This window comes from Canis lupus, chromosome 18, assembly GCF_011100685.1.
Source record: "Canis lupus familiaris isolate Mischka breed German Shepherd chromosome 18, alternate assembly UU_Cfam_GSD_1.0, whole genome shotgun sequence".
NCBI classification, from domain to species: domain Eukaryota; kingdom Metazoa; phylum Chordata; class Mammalia; order Carnivora; family Canidae; genus Canis; species Canis lupus.
Genome location: NC_049239.1, coordinates 41,579,621 through 41,590,589, shown reverse-complemented (window position 1 = coordinate 41,590,589; position 10,969 = coordinate 41,579,621).

Below are 10,969 nucleotides of genomic sequence, written 5' to 3'. Positions count from 1 at the left end.
AAATATCACACTCATCAAACACTAATTCCATATTCCCTCTCTCTGCGCCTTAGACAACCACCATTCTGTTTTCTTTCAGTCTATGAATTTGGCTATTTTAAGTACCTGTGTCTGTGGAATCATAGAATGTTTGTCTTTTTGTGACTGTCTTACTTCACTTGGCATGGTGAATTGTAGGTTAATGTATGTTATAGCAGGTGTCAGAATTTCCTTCATTTTTAAGGGTAAATAAAAATCCGTTGTGTGCATATATCTCATTCTGTTCATACATTTATCTGTCAGTGCACACTTTGGCTACTTGTACTTTCTAGCTCTTGTGAATAATACTGCGATGAAAGTGGGTATGGGACTATCTGTTTGAGACCATGATTTCCATTATTTTATACACCCCAAAGTGGAATTGTGGATCATATAATAATGTTTTCCTTAATTTTTTAGGAAGTATAATAACATTTTTCCTAGCAGCTGTATAATTTTACATTCCCACCAGCAATGCACACTTGTTCCAATTTCTCCAGCGTCTTGTATGTGTTATTTATTGCATTTTATGGTCATAGCTTGGATATGAAGTAGTATTGCATCATGGTTTTCAAATGCATTTCTCTAATAATTAGTGACATTGAGCATCTTTTCATGGGCTTACAGGGCATTCACATATCTTCTTTGGAGAAATATTTATTGAAGTTCTTTGCTCATTTTTAATCAAGATGGTATTTTGTGTGTGTGTTTTTGAGATGTAAAAGTTCTTCCTATAATCTGGATTTAAACACTTTATCAAATGTATCAGTTGCAGATATTTTGTCTCATTTGTAGGAAGCCTTTTCTCTCTGTCAATAGTGTCTTTTGATGTTCAAAGTACATAAGTTGATAAAGTATAACTTATGTCTTTTTCTTGCCTGTGATTTTGGTGTCATACCAAACTCATTGCCAAATCCAAAGTTATGAATTTTTCTCCTAATATTTTCAGAGTTCTAGTCAGTAGTTTAGGTCTTTGGTCCATTTTGAGTCTATTTTTATATATGATGTATGTTAAGGGTTCAGTTTCAGTACTTTGTAGATATTCGGTTTCACAGTGTCATATTTTTTTTGAACACGCTGGTCTGGTCTATTAATGTTCTTGTTATTCACTGAAAATCATTTGGACACCTATGTAAAGGTTTATTTTTAGGCTCTGTATTCTGCGCCATTGCTATGGCTGTCATTATGACAATATCACACTGTTTTGATCACCATAGTTTTGTAGTAAGTTTTAGAACCTAGATATAGTCCAACTATTTGTTTTTTTCCCCAAGGTTATTTTGGATACTTGGAATGACTTGAGTTTTGACCTGAATTTTAGGATGAATTTTTCTTTTTCTGCAAAAACAATTTTTTAAAGATTTTTTATAGGGATTGCATTGAATCTTTAGATCATGTTAAGTAGTATTGACATCTTAATAACATGACCCATATCAATTCATTACAGTCTTTCCATTTATTTGTGTCTTTTAGAATATCTCTTACCAACAGTGTGTAGTTTTAAAATATAGGAGACATTTGCCTCCTCTTTAAGTTTATTGCTAAGTGTTCTTTTCCTTTTGATGCTGTTGTAAAAGGAATAGTTTTTTTAAACCTCTCTGGGTTATAACTGGTAACACAGAAATTCAATGTGTTTTCTTTAAGAAAAAACAACCCTCTTGGGGTTGTGGTGCCTGGGTGGCTCAGTCAGTTAAGCATCTGATTCTTGATTTCCGCTCAGGTCACGATCTCAAGGGTAGTGAGTCGAGCCCCACATTGGGCTCCATGTTGAGCATAGAGCCTGCTTAAGGTTCTCTCTCTTTCCCTCTCCACTTGCCATTCCACAGATCACCACTTTCTCTCTCTCTCTCTCTCTCTCTCTCTCAAACTCCCTCCTCACCACCCAAAACAAGAAAATAAAAACCAAAAACTTATCAGGGAGCTAATATGGGGGAGCATTATGGGGAGCATATGCTTGCCTGATGCCTTGAAAACAACTTGATAAATATCAAATTATCTGGACACCAAGGAAATTGTTCTGAGTACTGAGAGAAAAATGCAGAACCAGGAGGAGAAAAGAGGCCACATCATGGAAAGTATGTGATGTGATCTGGGGGAGAAAAGAATGGTCAGTCCAGTAGAAGGGAGGGAGCCCTGATCAGGGAGGGAGGAGAGAAAGAGAGAACAGAGCACAAGGCTTTGCATACTTTCCCCAAACCACTATTAGGAAATATGAGGAGGGCTGATTATTGTAAGTTTTTACAAGCAGTGAGAGAGCCCAAGAGTGTCATTGAGCTGCCCAGTTCATTAGCAAAGGAGCAAAGACTCCTGCTAACCGATGCTGGCTTTTTGCTGTGCTTTGCCATAAACTCCAAGGGCTTGTGCATTCATGCAACTGCCCTTCTGGGACAAATTGGCACCAGCCATAGTGTGGCGAGACCCTCCCTCAGATGATCACCACAACTCTGCCATGCCAGGTTCCTAACATTTGGAGTTTTGAAATCAAGCTAGAATGTCTGAGATAAAACACAGGAGCACTCTGCTGCTGGGTGGGCAGATAATTCTGATGTAGGGTAAAGGCCTGGGCCTGAGGGAAGCCTGGGACAAATGAGGGGAGATTTTTCTTTATGTGAGGGCTTCCTGAACAGTGGTGGGTGCAAATTCCCCTCTCGAGGGACAAGAGAGCCAGTTGATGCCATTTTTACCCACACCCATCAACACAGTACTCACAGTGGACACTTGCACTGCTTACGCCAAGCCCCATCCCCCTGTACTCTGCAGGTGCTTTTTTCCCCCCTGGGCAAGTGTGTCTGAGAGTCAGCATCAGTGTCCCACCAAAGACCAGCACAAACCCCTGCATGCACCAAATCTAATGACCATAGAGTGCTGCAAAGCTCCAGCTCTAGGGGATAAAGGATCTAGCCTCTTTTAATAGGCAGACCAAAACACACCTAGCCAAACTCAACACATGGTAGACAAGGTCCAAACATTCCCCAGTGGACGCAAGGACATACTCTGCAAATGACTCACCTGAGGGAAAGAGAAGCCAGAACACAATAGCACAGTGCAGACAGACTACACCAGAAACACTTCCTGACGTGCCCGCCTCTTGACAGTATATGACCTCTTCCTCAGATAACCATTTCTCTCAGGAGCAGGAAACATAACAGGCCTTTCTAGCACACAAAAGACAGAGACCTAGATGAAATGTCAAGATGGAGGAATCCATAGAAAGAATAAGAAGAGTCATGGGAAGGGATCCAATCAAAACAGATATAAGTAATATGCCTGAACTAGATTTTAAAAGAGTAATCATAAGGCTACTACTTGGGCTTGAGAAAAGCATAGGAGTCACTAGAGACACCAATATCTCTTATTTCAGGGATAAAAGACCTAAAAACTAAAAGTTAGGCTGAAATAAAACATGGGACAACCAAGATGGAAAACCGGCTGGATGTAATGACCGTAAGAATGAGGAAGCAGAGAAAGGAATCGGTGATATAGAAGACTAAATTATGGAAAATAATGAAGCTGAAAAGAAAAGGGAAAGAAAATTATTGGATTATGAATGTGGATTTAGGAAACTCAGTGGCTTCCTAAAGCATAATAACATTCATTTCATAGGAGCCTCAGAAGAAAAAGAGGGAGAACAAGGGGAAGAAGGTTTATTTGAGCACAACATAGCTGGTAATGTACCTATCCTAGGGAAGAAAGAGACACCGCATCCAGACAGCATAGTGAACTCCTGTTAACATCAACAAAAGCAGGCCAACACCAAGACATATTGCAGTCAAATTTGCAAAATATTGAAAGACTCCTGAAAACAGCAAGGGAAAAGATATCCCTAAACTACAAGGGATGACTGATCAGGTTCACATCACGTCTGTCCACAGAAACTTGGCAAGCTGGAAGAGAGTGGCATGATATATTCTATATACCAAATGGGAAAAATATAGGGCCAAGAATACTTTATCCAACAAGGATGTCATTCATAATAGAAGGAGACATAGTTTCCCAGACAAAAACTAAGGCAGTTTGTTACCACTAAATCAGATCTGTAAGAAATATTAAGTGGGAAAGAGAGATGGAAAGTGACAAAGACTAGAAAGAACCAGAGCAAATCTTCATAAATACCAACTTTACAGGTAATACAGTGGCATTCAATATATATCTATCATAATCATTCTAAATGTAAATGGAATAAGTGCTCCAATCAAAAGACATAGGGCACCAGGATGGATTAAAAAAACAAGACCTATAAAAACAAAACAAAACAGGACCTATCTATATGCTTCCTGCAAGAGACTCATTTTTGTCATTTTATTTTACTTTAAATTTTTTTAATTTAAATCAATTTTGTTAACATATAATGTATTATTAGCTTCAGGGGTAGAATTTAGTGACTCATCAGTTGTGTATAACAACCAGCACTCATTACTTAAAGTGCCCTCCTTAATGCCCATCCCCCACTTACCCCATCCCCCCACCTACCTCCCCTCCAACCCCCACTTAGTTTCCTATAGTTAAGAGTCTCTTATGGTTTTCCTCCCTCTGCTTTTATCCTATTTTATTTTTCCTTCTCTTATCCTGTGTACATTTCTTTTGTTTCTTAAATTCTACGTATGAGTGAAATCATGTGGTATTTGTTTTTCTCTGATTGACATATTTTCCTTAGCATACTTGCCTCTAGATCCATCCTTATTACTGCAAATAGCAACGTTTCATTCTTTTTGATGGCTGAGTAATATTCCATTATATATATAATGGAATATATATATATATATATATATATATATATATATCATGCATATATATAAAACTCACATCTTCTTTATCCATTCATCTGTTAATGGACATCTGTTCCCTTTCCATATTTTGGCTATTGTGGACCTTGCTTATATAAACATGGGAGGGGGGCATTAACGCTTCAAATGACTCTGTATTCTTTGGAGAAATACCTAGTATTACAAGTACAATTGCTGAGTCATAGGGTAGTTGTATCTTTAACTTTTTGAAGAACCTTCATACTGTTTTCCAGATTGGCTGCACCATTTTGCATTCCCACCAACAGTGTAAGAGAGTTATCTTTCTCTGCATCCTTAGCAACATCTGTTGTTTCATGAGTTGTTAATTTTAGCCATTTTGACCAGTGTGAGATGATGTTTTATTGTGGTTTCAATTTGGATTTCCCTGATGCTGAGTGATGTTGAGCATATTTTTTATAGGTCTGTTAACCATTTGTTTGTCTTTTTTGGAGAGATGTCTATTTGTCTTCTGCCCACTTTGTGACTGAATTTTTTTGTTTTTTAGGTGTTCAATTTGATGAGTCCTTTGTAGATTTTGGAACTAGTCCTTTATCTGATATATCACTTGTGAATGTCATCTCCCATTCCATATAGTGTCTTTCAGTTTTTTTTTATTGTTTTCTTCACCTGCAGAAGCTTTCAATTTTGATGAACTCCCAATATTTTGTTGTTGTTGTTGTTGTGAGGCAATTTTTTTTTTGCTTTTATTTCCCTTGCTGTGTCTAACAAGGAGTTGCTGCAGCCAATGTCAAAGAGGTTGCTGCCTGTGATGTCCTCTAGGATTTTTTTTTAAAGATTTTATTTATTTATTTCTGAGAATACACAGAGAGGAGAGAGAGAAGCAGAGACACAGGCAGAGGGAGAAGCAGGCGCCATGCAAGGAGCCTGACATGGGACTTGATCCGGGTCTCCAGGATCAGGCCCTGGGCCGAAGGCGGTGCTAAACCACTTAGCCACCAGGGCTGCCCTGTCCTCTAGGATTTGATAGATTCCTTCTCACATTTAAGTCTTTCACCCGTTTTGAATTTATTTTTGGGTATGGTGTGAGAAAGTGGTTCAGTTTCATTCTTTTGTATGTGGCCCAATTTCCCCAACACCATTTATTGAAAAGACTGTCTTTCCTCCCTTGGATATTCTTCCTGCTTTGTTGAAGATTGACCATAGAATTGAGAGTCTATTTCTTCTTTCTCCCTGAAGGATTTCAGCACTGATGGGCAGGATGAATATGGCTGTGCCCTCTCTCTTGCTCCAGAGCTGAAAATTCCTGCCCCCAATTCCAGTGAGCCTTCACAGAGAATCGATTAGTCACTCTTTTATCCCAGTTTCTGTCAGAACTCTGTGTTCACCTGGCCTGTGACTGAGTGTTTTTATCTCAGGCACGTAAGGGAGTTTCAAACTTCAAAGGCTATGGACCTCCGCGGCATGGACCTGCGCTGTTCCTTCTGGGGTGCGGGGGTGTCTGACCATGCTTCAGTCTTTTGTAGGAAAGTGATCACATGATCTCAGAGAAGTTGTAGCTTATTACAACACAGAGCAGAAAGCGGAAACCTACACTCACTGTTCCATGCCAGCCTCCTCACTCCTATGCCTGGGAATTCTACCACACGCAGGCACCAACCATTCTTCTTGCAACCATGGGGTTCCTCAGACCATGCTGTCACACCTGGGATTCTTCCCCAGTTCACCACTTAGGCACCTTGAGTCCTGGCACATTCCTCACTGTAGCCCACTTCTAAAAGGTTCAGTTTGCACTCCACTTGTCATAATATTTCGCAGTAGCCCCCTTAAGCAAGTTCCCCCCGCACCACAGCCTCAGCTATCACGTGGGATTGAAGGATCAATTCTCTATACCTGTACTTTCCAAGCAGTGGTCCCTTTTCTACTTGTAGACTTACAACATTTGTTTTCCTAGATCTCTGATTGATTTCTTGGGTGTTCAGAAAGATTTGATAACTATCTAGTTGAATTCGAGGGATGAGAAAAACTTAGGGTCCCTCTACTCCTCCACCATCTTAACCCCTTGAGAGACTTATTTTAGACCTAAAGACACCTGCAGATTGAATGTGAGGGGCTGAGAACCATCTCGTGTGCTAATGGACATCAGTAGAAGGCTGGAGTAGTCATACTTATACCAGATAAACTAGATTTTAAGCTTCAGACTGTAATAATAGATGAAGAAGGGGACTATATCATAATAAAGTGGCCTGGGGTACCTGAGTGGCTCAGTTGGTTAAGCATCAGACTCTTGATTTCTGCTCAGGTCTTGACTTTGGGTTATGAGTGCAAGTTTCTCATTGTGAAAAATTAATGAGAAAATAAAGAAACTCATTGATAACAATATAGTAATAATAGGGGACTTTAACACCCACCTTACAGCAGTGGACAGATCATGTAAGCAGAAAACCAAGAAGGTAACAAAGGCTTTGAATGACACATTGGACCACATGGACTTAAGGAATATGTTCAGAACATTTCATCCTAAAGCAGCAGAATACACATTCTTTTTGAGTATACATGGGACATCCTGTAGAATAGATCACATATTAGGTTGCAAATCAGGCCTGAACAGCTACAAAAACATTGAGATCATACCATGCCTATTTTCTGACCACAGTGCTATGAAACTTGAAGTCAACCACAAGGAAAAATTTGGAAAGTACAGTAATGCACGAAGATTAAAGAACATCCTACTGAAAATGAATAGGTTAACTAGAAATTTAAGGAATACATGGAAGCAAATCAAAATGAAGACATAGCCATCCAAAATCTTTGGGATGCAGCAAAAGCAGTCAGGAGAGTGAAGTATATAGCAAAACAGGCCTTACTCAAAAGTAAGAAAAATCTCAAATATGCAACCTTAGCTTGCACCTAAAGGAAGTAGAAAAGAAACAGCAAATAAAGCCTCAAGCCAGCAGAAGAAGGGAAATAAGAAAGATTAGAGTAGAAATAAATTATATATAAACAAAAAAAAAACAGCCCCCTCCCCAAGCCCCAGTAGAACAGACCAATGATATTAGGAGCTGGTTCTTTGAAAAAATTAATAAAATTGATAAATACGTTGCTAACTTATCAAAAAGAAGAGAAAGAACCAAAATGAATAAAATCATGAGTGAAAGAGGATATATCACAACCAACACCACAGAAGTATAACCAAGCATAAAAGAATATTAGGGAAAATTATATGCCACCAAATTTGGCAATCTGGAAGAAATGGAAAAATTCTTAGAAACATATAAACCACCAAAACTGAAACAGGAAGAAATAGAAAATTTGAACAGACCCATAGCCAGCAAAGAAGTTTAAGCAGAAATCAAAAATCTCCCCAAAAGTAAGAGTCCAGGACCAGATGGTTCCAAGGGGAATTCTATGAATCATTTATTTTTTATTTTTTTTATTTTTTAATTTATTTTTTATTGGTGTTCAATTTACTAACATACAGAATAACACCCAGTGCCCGTCCCTGTTCTTCTCAAAATCTTCCAAAAAATAGAAATGGAAGGAAAACTTCCTAACTCATTCTATAAGGCCAGCATTACCTTGACTCCACAACCAGACAAAGACCCCGCTAAAAAGGAAGAATTACAGATCAATATCCCTGAAACATGGATACAAAAATTCTAATAAGATACAAGGAAAACAAATCAAACTGTACATTAAACGAATTTTTCACCACAACAAGTTTATTCCTGGGCTATAAAGTTAGTTTGGTATTTGGAAATCAAACAACATTACCTACCTCATTAATAAAATAAAGGACAAGAGATATATGATCTTCTAAATAGATGCAGAAAAAGCTTTTGACAAAATAAAGAATTCACTCTTGATAAAAACCCTCACGAGGGTAGAGATAGAAGAAACATGCCTCAACATCAAAAAGGGCATATAGGAAAGACCCACAGGTAAAATAATGCTCAATATGGAAAAACTGAGAGTTTTTCTTCCATGGTCAGGAACAAGACATGGATTTCCACTCTCACTATTCTTATTTAACATAGTACTTGTAACCCTAGCCTCAGGAATCAGACAACAAAAAGAAATAAAAGGAATCCATATCAGCAAGAAGGAGTCAAACTCTCTATTCATAGATGATATGATACTCTCTGTAGAAAACCCTAAAGACTATATGTTGGCAAATCGAACTTAAAAATAAAAAAATACATATAAATAACCCACCCCCCCAAAAAAAAGTACATCAAAAAATTGCTAGTACTGATGCACACATTCAACAAAGTTACAGGATAAACAAAATGAACATATAGAAATCTCTTGTATTTCTACATATCAATGATGAAGCAGGAGAAAGAGAAATAAAGGAATTGATCCTGTTTCCAATTGCACCGTAATCCATAGGATACCTAGGGACAAACCTAACAATGAGGTAAAAGATCTCTACTCTGAAAAATATGGAACACTTATGAATGAAACTGAAGATGACACAATAAAATGGAAAAACATTCCATGCTCATGGATTAGAAGGATAAATATTGTTAAAATGACTGTTCTACCCAAAGCAAGCTACACACTCAATGCAATCACTATCAAAATACCACCAGCATTTTTCATAGAGCTGGAATAAACAATCCTACGATTTGTATGGAACTACAAAAGATCCCAAAATGGCCAAAGTAATGTTTAAAAGAAAACCAAAGTGGAAGCATCACAATTCCGGACCTTAAGGTATATTGTAAAGCTGCAATCATCAAGGTAGTATAATACTGGCACAAAAAAGACATCTTGATCAATGACACAGAAGAGACAACCCAGAAATGGACCCTTTACTATATGGTCAATTAATCTTCAACAAAGCAGGAAAGAATATGTAATGGAAAAGAGATAGTCTCTTCAACAAATGATATTGGGAAATCTGGACAGCCACGTGCAGAGGAATGAAACTGGACAATTTTCTTACACCATACACAAAAATAAATTCAAAATGAATGACAGACCTAAATGTGAGACAGGCATCTATCAAATCCTAAAGAAGAACACAGACAGCAACCTCTTCGACATTGCTGCAACAACTTCTTGTTAGACACATCTCCAAAGGCAAGGGAAATAAAAGCAAAATGAAACAAAACCATTGGGACTTCATCAAGATAAAAAGTTTCTGCAAGTGAAGGAAACAGTCAACAAATATAAAAGACAATCCCTGGAATGGAAAAGATATTTGTAATTCACATATCTGATATTGGGTTAGTATTCAAAATCCATAAAGGACTTATCAAATTGAGCACCCCCAAAATAAATAATCCAATTAAGAAATGGGGAGAAGACATCCAGATGTCTAATAGATACATGAAAAGATGTTTGACATCATTCATCATTAGGAAAATACAAATCAAAACCAGGATGAAAAATCATCTCTTATCTGTCAGGATGACTAAAAGGAACAACACAAGAAACATCAGGTGTTGGAGAGGATGTGGAGAAAGCGTAACCCTCTTACACTGTCGGTGGAAATGCAAACTCGTGCAGCCACTCTGGATAGCAGTATGGAGGTTCCTCAGAAACTTAAAAAGTGAACTAATCTATGTCCCAGCAAATGCACTACTAGGTATTTACCAAAGGATACAAAAATACCGATTCAAAGAGGCACTTGCACCCTGATGTTGATAGCAACATTATCAACAATAGCCAAATTATGGAAAGAGCCCAAATGCCCATTGACTGACATATGGATAAAGAAGAGGTGGTGTGTGTATGTATAAACACACACACACACACACACACACACACACACACACACAGGAATATTACTCAGCCATCAGAAAGAATGAAATCTTGCCTTTTGCAACGATGTTAATGGAGCTATCCTGCATTTTGCTAAGTGAAATAAGTCAGCTTGAGGAATAACAATACCATATGATTTCACTCATATGTGAAATTTAAGAAACAAAACAGATGAACATAGGAGAAGGGAAGGAAAAACAAAATAGGATAAAAACAGAGGGAGGAAATCCATAAGATAATCTTATAGAGGGATCCCTGGGTGGCGCAGCGGTTTGGCGCCTGCCTTTGGCCCAGGGTGTGATCCTGGAGACCCGGGATCGAATCCCACGTCGGGCTCCCGGCAGGGAGCCTGCTTCTCCCTCTGCCTGTGTCTCTGCCTCTCTCTCTCTCTCTCTGTGACTATCATAAATAAATAAAAATTAAAAAAAAATCTTAGA